The following is a 7,974-nucleotide window of genomic DNA, read 5'->3' on the forward strand; positions in this document are numbered from 1 at the left end:
TTAAAAGGGGGCTAGAGGGTTTGCATAGGTCTGCGTAGATGCCAGAGAGATACCCCGCAAAGTATCCTGGAGTAACTTTTTTTTTTTTTCTTCTTAAAATTTATTTTATGTGATGACCCTATGACAATGGCTAAGTATTTCCACAGGGTGAACATCACTTTTGGATCATTCACGCACTTCTGTATCTTGAAAGGTGGCAAGGTTTTGCTCTCGGGCTTTCCTTCAGAAGGCTCTTTGTGTTCTGGGAGGCTGTGCTGAAATTGTCAGTGTTTTGGGAAACAGAACTGAGCGGTGAAGTTAACCTTTAGCCTAGAGCTAAATATTTAGGCTTTGTAAGTAACTTTTCTGTTTTGGTATTTTGCCTGATACAATCGTGATAATACTGACAAATGTGACAATGTCGGTAACTAGAAATAAAGTTTTCCTTCTTCATTAGAGAATAAAAAAAATGATTCTAGATACCTATACCCTTTATTGGAAGTACGTAGCTGTAGAGGCAGTTCTCTGAAATGCATGTAGACCTGATTTATGACATCATCTTTGACATTTTATTAATCCAATTCACTTACAGGTACATGACAGCAAACCATGGCAGTCACAGTAAACTGCGTCTTGCTGTGAATTGTTCTTTTTTGGGTACAGTGGAATGTGTTCTGTTTTCTTTGCAAATATGCCTGGCTTCATACTCTTTTTTTTTCCCAAAAAGAGGAAACAGCATCACAAAATAAATCTGTGAAGTAATTCCTTTCTTAATCTAAATTAATTTTTATAGAGGTCTCCATGGAAAAAAGAATAGTCTCCTTTTTTTTTTTTTTTTTAAAGTGTCTAAAAAAAAAGTGTCTACTTTTAAATACTCGGTAAACTGCCCTGTAAATCTGGGACTAAAACTGAGACAGGCAGAAAGAATGAGGTGTGGGATGAGGAGAGGAGAATAGGGCTTGGACTGCTAAAATAAACTTTTGTAACCTGGAGAGAAACACATCATGACCAAATGTTGCCCCAGTGGTTTTAGGGGTGTGCAGGAAGCTAGTTATGGCCGGTCTCACAGAGACAGGGATAGCCTCCTGCAAAGCACAGTTCATGTGCCACAGGCCTGCGTGGTGACCTGAAAGGCTCTAATCTTGCTAATCTTCTTAGCTGTAGTGAGGCAATCTGAGTCCACATGGCAAAACTTCTGTTCTCAGTTGTTTGGGAAGAAAATTAAGTAGTGATTGAATTTAATTATCCGTTAATGCCACCTTAAAATAAAGGTGAGGAAATATAATCAAAGTTTTTTATGCATCCTCAGTTTATTACTTTTGCATATGCATTAAGACACTGTCCCTAGTTGCATTTTTACTTGCTGTTTTCCCATAGACTGCAGCCATGTGGTGGGTTTTCTCCCTGTGCTGAAGCAGGATAATACCATGAGGGAGACCTCTGTCTGGAGAAGCTTCATTTGCAGCAGAAATTGGGAGGGTATGGTCAGTACAACAGGAAGCTGGATGAAGAATGATCATGATGAGAGCTGAAAGACTGGGCTTCTTGTTACGCAATTCAAGCAAATATTATTCTTCACTTGATGATTATTTGAGTGTTTCTGATTTTATGGATAGCTGACTTGAAATTGTCAAACCTCATTGGTTGTGTGTCTGTGAAAGTCCAGTACATACTGCTGTCTATACTGTCAAAATAGCTCTCGGTATCTCAAGCTGAGCCTCCAACAGCAGTTGCAGAGACTTTGTTCTTGCTGTGTCTGTCCTTCAATCTTTCTCTGTAACGCTGATACAATGACTCCCCTTCTCGTTCAACTTGTCAATGGTACAGGAAAAAATCAGAATGCTCGTGAAACATTGAGATACTGCAGCAGCAAGAGGCATAACAATGTCTCTCAGGAAGTTACTGCCCTTCTGTTCAGTGGAGGACTTAATGGTATTTATTCTTTAATAAATGCCATTTGACTATGAGAAAAAACGAAGTATTGACTAATTGCTCGTTGAGGAAGTAGTAAAAGACTGTCATAATCCATATGCTCAAGGGCTGAACTCATTCAGAAGCATCTCCCCTTTTAACTGCTTATTACACTGTCTTGGTGCACTTTTAACATGATTCAGAGTTCCCAGCCAGCTCTTCTTTCATTGAGGCTGTGTCTGCACTGTGATGTTATGAACAACTGCTGAGCAGTCTAGCTGGAAGCACAGTTGAGCTGGTGCAGCCCTCTGGCACAGCCAGTGCGCTCTTTCTCAGCAGAGTTTAGTCTGAACAGAGCAAAAAAGAGTTGAATGTGCTCAAGTGTCTCTGCCTATACGGCACAAGCCAGTTTCCTGCAATGTAAGGCATTACAGCTACAGTGGGCAATCACTTTTTTCCAAGTATCAACAAGGATCTCTGTTAGAAAGTAAACCCGCTATTGTTTCTAAACCAACAACAAAATGGTTTCAGTAAAGATGTTGAGCAGCTACTGCTCTTTGAAATACCATCACCTGCTTGATCAGACTTCCTAAGACATTTGAACAGCACAGATCTTTTCACATCTTCAGTTCGTTGCATAAAGTGAATGTATGGCCTAGAGTGAAGCATATAAGTTCTCTCTGTCTTAGCTTATACTCTTATATCTCTGCTTTAGCAGAAGAAATATTTATCTGTCTCACATGAATCTCCTGTGATCCAGTGACTCATTTGTTGTAAATGAGTCTTGAGATGCTTGGAGATGCGGAAGAAGTGCAGGCTTGGGATTTTTGTTTTTGTTTTTGTTGTTTTATTGGTGTGATTTTTTCCCCCCCCCCCTTTTTTCTTTGTAAATTTGCTAGCACTAAGTTGGTCTAATACAGATGCAGGCATTGACTTCTGTGTTTTCCCCTTGGCACTCTTGCACTGGAGTGATCCATTAATTCAGTCAAAATAGAAGGAATGAAAAGACTTTTCTGTTTTTTACAGTTTAATTCTTAAAAAAAATAAAATTCAGAAATGGTAGGAACAGACGTGGTTCTGTCACAGTCTGCAGAAAACCTAAATGAAAGTTTCTGTGTTTGTTTTTTGTCTTTTATGTAGTTGCTTCCAAAATCCGTTACCTTCAGGAATACCATAACCGGGTTCTCCACAACATTTACCCTGTGCCCTCTGGAACTGACATTGCAAATACTCTGAAATACTTTTCTCAGACGTTATTGAGGTAAGTTTTAACTAATGCTTTTGAAGAAAAAAGAGCTTAGAAGTTATAGGGGGTATTGTTTGACTTTGAATTGGATGCAAGATTTAATGGGACAATGCTCAGCCAAAAAGAGTCAGTGCATAATTTATTAAAAGAATGGTATGAATTAATCTCTTCCGTGGCTGTTGCCCAATTTGCCCAGTTGAGCTGCTTATTGAGTGGCTGATTCTAAAATAAACTTGGTGGATTACACATTTGCTTGGCCCTCCTGAGTCTTAGCTGAATGCACAAACATGCTGAACTTGTGAAGAACAGAGTTTGTGACCTATAGAGTTTTAGATGTGTATACTCATGACATCCTTGACAGTCCTGGTGCCTCAGAATCCTAGAGTGATGAGCCAGATGAGTAGAACTAGGTTCTTGCTGTGCCGTAGTTCAGCTGGTTGTCAAGTTTGGGTTGTGGTTCAGTCCCTTGTAACAATGTGAGTAGAGACAAAGTTTGTATATGGATCTGGATGGCAACAAGAAGTCAGGATTGTTCTGACCTCAGGTTTTGACTTAGTCCATCATTTAGTAATAATCTGTAGTACTAATACGATATGATTACAGAATACATTTTGAATAGGAAAGCTACCTCTTGACTTGCTAAAAAGACACAAAAAATTATGAGACTTAATTAGGAATGACATTCATTTCACGATTCTATCTAGTGGATTCGTATTTTCATGTTGTTTTTAAAATGGCTTTTCACAGTGAAGAGGTGATTTTTGCCTGCCCAGGTTTTGACTGGCGTTAGTTTTCGCATCCAGCAAAATGCAGTTAAAACTGCATTTCTATGCATAGCTTTCCGATTTCTACCTGGAAAGGTTGTCCCTGCTGTGAGAAGGTACTTTGGAAGTACAGCTAGTTGCCTATTTGATGAGGAAACATTAACAAAATACAATTAACCCATGTGTTTATACACATACCCCTATGAAGTATACAAGTTGAGAAGCAAAAATTTAAACTTCAAAGAATGACAGTATTTCATTCCAACATTCATTTAAAGTGCATGGGAGGTATCAAAACTCTTGACCCTATTTATAAGAAGGAAAGATGCATAGACAGTAATGCTCATTATCAGTGGAGTTCCTGTTCACTGCAAACTTAAAAACCTCTCGTTTCTGTTTCAAAATTTCAAGAGTAGAATTATTTAACCACTGTGAAATTTGATTCCCTCATCATTTAGAGTGTTGAAGAAACTTATGGCAATCAGTAGGGCTTTTTTTTTTTTAAGATTAATAAATTAAATTTTTTCTCATGATATCGCAGCAGTGGGAAAAAATGTTCAATGACTCACTAAAGATACCTCTGAAATATGGCTCTGTTTCCACACCAGGATATTTTGATGGATTATTTGCACAACACACACACTTAAATCACATTTAAGTAAGGTTCCGTATGACAAAACAGCCTCTGCTTAAATGTTGTGGGCCTTTAAGCTGTTAAAGTGAGAAAGTTGGACTTTTTTTCCAAATACTTCCTCTCGGCTGTAACTACCAAGTGCTATAATGAGATCCATTTCTTTTTGAGCACAAGTTCATTGGACAGAATGGATTTAAGGCCTGCTGCTTAAAGAAAGTGTCTTTATACCACTCCATTGTCCTCATCTTTCTAAGCAGTGCAGCTGACATATCACAGCCGACATATCACAGTCCATAAGCAGTGATGTTTCTGGGCTTCCTGAAAAAACTTTATGCTTAGTGACTGAGAGAGCAGATCAAAAATCAGGGCAGCAATCACCCAGTTAAGCAACTCCATTTCTTTATTTTGTGTTCAGAATGGGACTGAACCAAAATCATGTGTTGATAATGCTGAACTCATGGGACAGAAATGATAACTCATATCTGATATGGAGGTCTACACAAATGGCTTTGTCCTTCATGATCTGGGATCTGATCAGCCTCAGAGCTAAAACGGCACCAGAAATTGAAACCAGGACTTCTACCTAAATTTAGATGGTCTCAGTTCTGATACTCAGCAAGGCCAAATCCACATTCTGAATCCTTGTAACTGGCGAATGAGCTGTGGGTCAAAGCCTAAGTGCCATGGTTGAACCAGTGTAAGTTTATACACTTGCTGATACTAAGAAAGAAGCTGGAATAAAAAGCAAAACAAAACACACCCTCTATTTAGTGTGGCAGATGGAAAGAAGGAAACTCCCACCCGCTATGTGCAGATCTTTTCAAGATTAACCCTCAAACTAACCGGCTGGTTAAGAACCTTTTTGAAGAACATGTTCAGAAATTTCTTTGAATATCCTGCATACCGAGTCTTCTTTCTGCCTCCTACACCAAGAGTCCCATTGTGCAAGGTTTAACATCAGTGGTAGAAGTACATGGTGGAGAATAACCTTTCTAGCTTGAGACAGAGCATATGCATTGAATTGGGGCTGCTGAGAGAATACTTATCAAACAGTAGCAAAAATACCTGGTGATTTCTGGAGCTTTTGGGTCTGGTCTTCAGAATAGGATGCTTGTGATTGCCTAGTATTTAAAAATAACCTTAAAAAATAATTCCCAGTTTGTGTAGTTTCTTTGCAGCTCAGTTTTGGAGGAAAGACGTTTCTTGATGAACACATGTAGTCATAGGAATAATGGAGGAAAAGAGATTAGTCAGAGAAATTCCATATGATGATAGGGTTTTACAGGTGTAGCTTTTACTGCTTAATATACTTTTTACCTTTCCATGTTATGGACACGTTGACTGTGTTCTTTCCAGTGGGCTATGCCTACTGTTCTGGATCTCATTCATACCTGGTGTCATTCTGCTAGCTCTAGTTGGATTGCACAAGGGATTAGTTTGCTCCTTTGCTCTGTACATAGCCTTAATAAATCACAAGCTCAGGGGTGGGGGGAACACATGGCTGAAAAAATCTAATTCTTTATTTCTATAAACAAACATCACCATACACGATGCATAGCACATTGATTCATTTAGTTCTTCTTTAGTTTTCTCTTTGGGCAAAAACATTTCTTTACATTACAGCATGACTTTGTTTCATGCCCTGCTCATTTTCAGTGTTTTCTCCCTCATTTGAGGAATGATCTAAGACTTAATAAACGTCTTACAGAATAGCTCATTCTTCCACATTTTCTTGGAGAACATTCTCCGTATGAATTTTTAAGTAAAATATTTTTCATAAGGAATAGTCGTAAATGCCCAGTGGCTAATTAATGGTCAAGCTTGTTTTGCTGCCATGGTGAGATGCAGTTCTCTTGTATGCATTTTAGGAAACCTTTCCTTAAGGCAGTAATTTTGGGATAGATCTGCAGCAAAGATGGACAAACCTTGAAACAAGCCATGACAGCTTTGTGGCTTGTCATGGAGCAAGTACAATAATGAGTTATGATCTGGAGACACTCCCAGGTTCTCAGTACTTGGTTTGAACAGAAACAGGAGCAAATCGTAATCATTTTATGTTGGTCTTAGGAGACTTCTTGGATTTTCAGTTTTTTCTGTTCATTGCTTTTAAAACAGGCAGACGCCTGGGTCTGAAAGTCTTGTTTTGTATTTTTTCTAAATTTGTTGTGTTGTGGCTGGAGCTTAGGTATGGTCTCATTGCTGTTCCTGAGTGAACAGAAGGATGCCCTGATCAAGACAGAAGGCAGTGTGCTTTGGCCTCTAATCCATAGATGCGCCATAGCTCTATGTTAAAAGGAAGGGATGCCTTTTAGAGTAAGGAAAGAGTAAGCTCTCCATCCCTGCCTTACAAATAGAGTAATATTCTTTCTGGGAATAAGTGTGCCTGAAGTGTTCTCAAGTAAAGGGATGAGTAATTGGTATGATCTGTTGGTAGACAGTGAAGGAGTATAATTTAGGAACTTCCTCTCTCTAAACAAAGTATAGCAAATGAACATCAAGCAAATTAAAAGGAATCAGCACTCTGATAATTTGTTTTTTAAAGTCATACTAGATCTTAGGCGATATTCTGATACGATTTCATAAACAGTCATGACAGTCACCATGTTTCTTGTACTGGACATTGGGTAACAGAAACCAAAGTAATCTGCCAAAAATGTAAGGCACAATAAAAAAGGGGGAAAAAAAAAGCATGTAGTTTCTTAAAACAGACTATGTCTGTCATCTCTGACTGCAAGTATGGTGTGATAGTAGCTGCTTGGCATAGAACTCTTCTCGTAAAAGTGTTCTATATATATGGCAAATGAATGACCTCTTATAAGCACCTTAGCAAGAGTGTAGCTTACTTGTGTAAAGTGTTGAATTGACTTGTGAGGTAAGATATGTCTTTGCTAAGGTGATGGTATGATAGGGATTTTAGTACTGTTAAAGAGGACAGAGGTTTCCAGAAGTGCTCCCTTTTGTCGTAACTCTGCTCTTCATTAGTCAGTGGAAATTTTAATGCCACTGACTTGTCTTTTATAAGTTTTAACACTGACTTTGGGAACAGAGATAAACCAACAGCTTCTGCTTTTGGAAATCCCAACCACTGAGAGGTGCAAAATGTGCTTTAAAATACCAAACATCGCGTGTGGTTTAATGTATTTTAAAGATGTATTATATTTTATAGGCACATACGAAGATTATGAACTAACCCTATAATTGCCTGATAACTAAAATATAACACTACTTAAGTGACAGTTTATTTCTATTTAAAATAGTGGGGTTTATTTTTTTTTTTAATAAATTAGATTAACATGTTTAGAACCATGTTTACAACATTCTTAAAACGACATAACAAGCTCGTTGACATATAGCCTCTATTCTGATTCCCACTAAATTCTTTTTATTTTTTGAAATTATCTCTCCTTTAGTTTATAGTGAGATTTGTTGAATAATAACGT

The 7,974-nt window shown here is 38.1% G+C and overlaps 1 protein-coding gene across 1 annotated transcript in view; it reads left to right on the forward strand.

Annotated features, from left to right (window-relative positions):
- Positions 1-3,038: 3,038 nt before the first annotated feature.
- The window catches only part of LOC104497636 (protein unc-79 homolog), a gene marked incomplete at its 3' end in the record, with an annotated part of 42,491 nt that continues 37,555 nt past the window's right edge, over positions 3,039-7,974 (forward strand). The window contains exon 1 of the mRNA XM_010140910.1: positions 3,039-3,151. The remainder of the gene's footprint in view (positions 3,152-7,974) is intronic.

This window comes from Buceros rhinoceros, unplaced genomic scaffold (assembly GCF_000710305.1).
Source record: "Buceros rhinoceros silvestris isolate BGI_N320 unplaced genomic scaffold, ASM71030v1 scaffold58, whole genome shotgun sequence".
Taxonomy (NCBI): Eukaryota; Metazoa; Chordata; class Aves; order Bucerotiformes; family Bucerotidae; genus Buceros; species Buceros rhinoceros.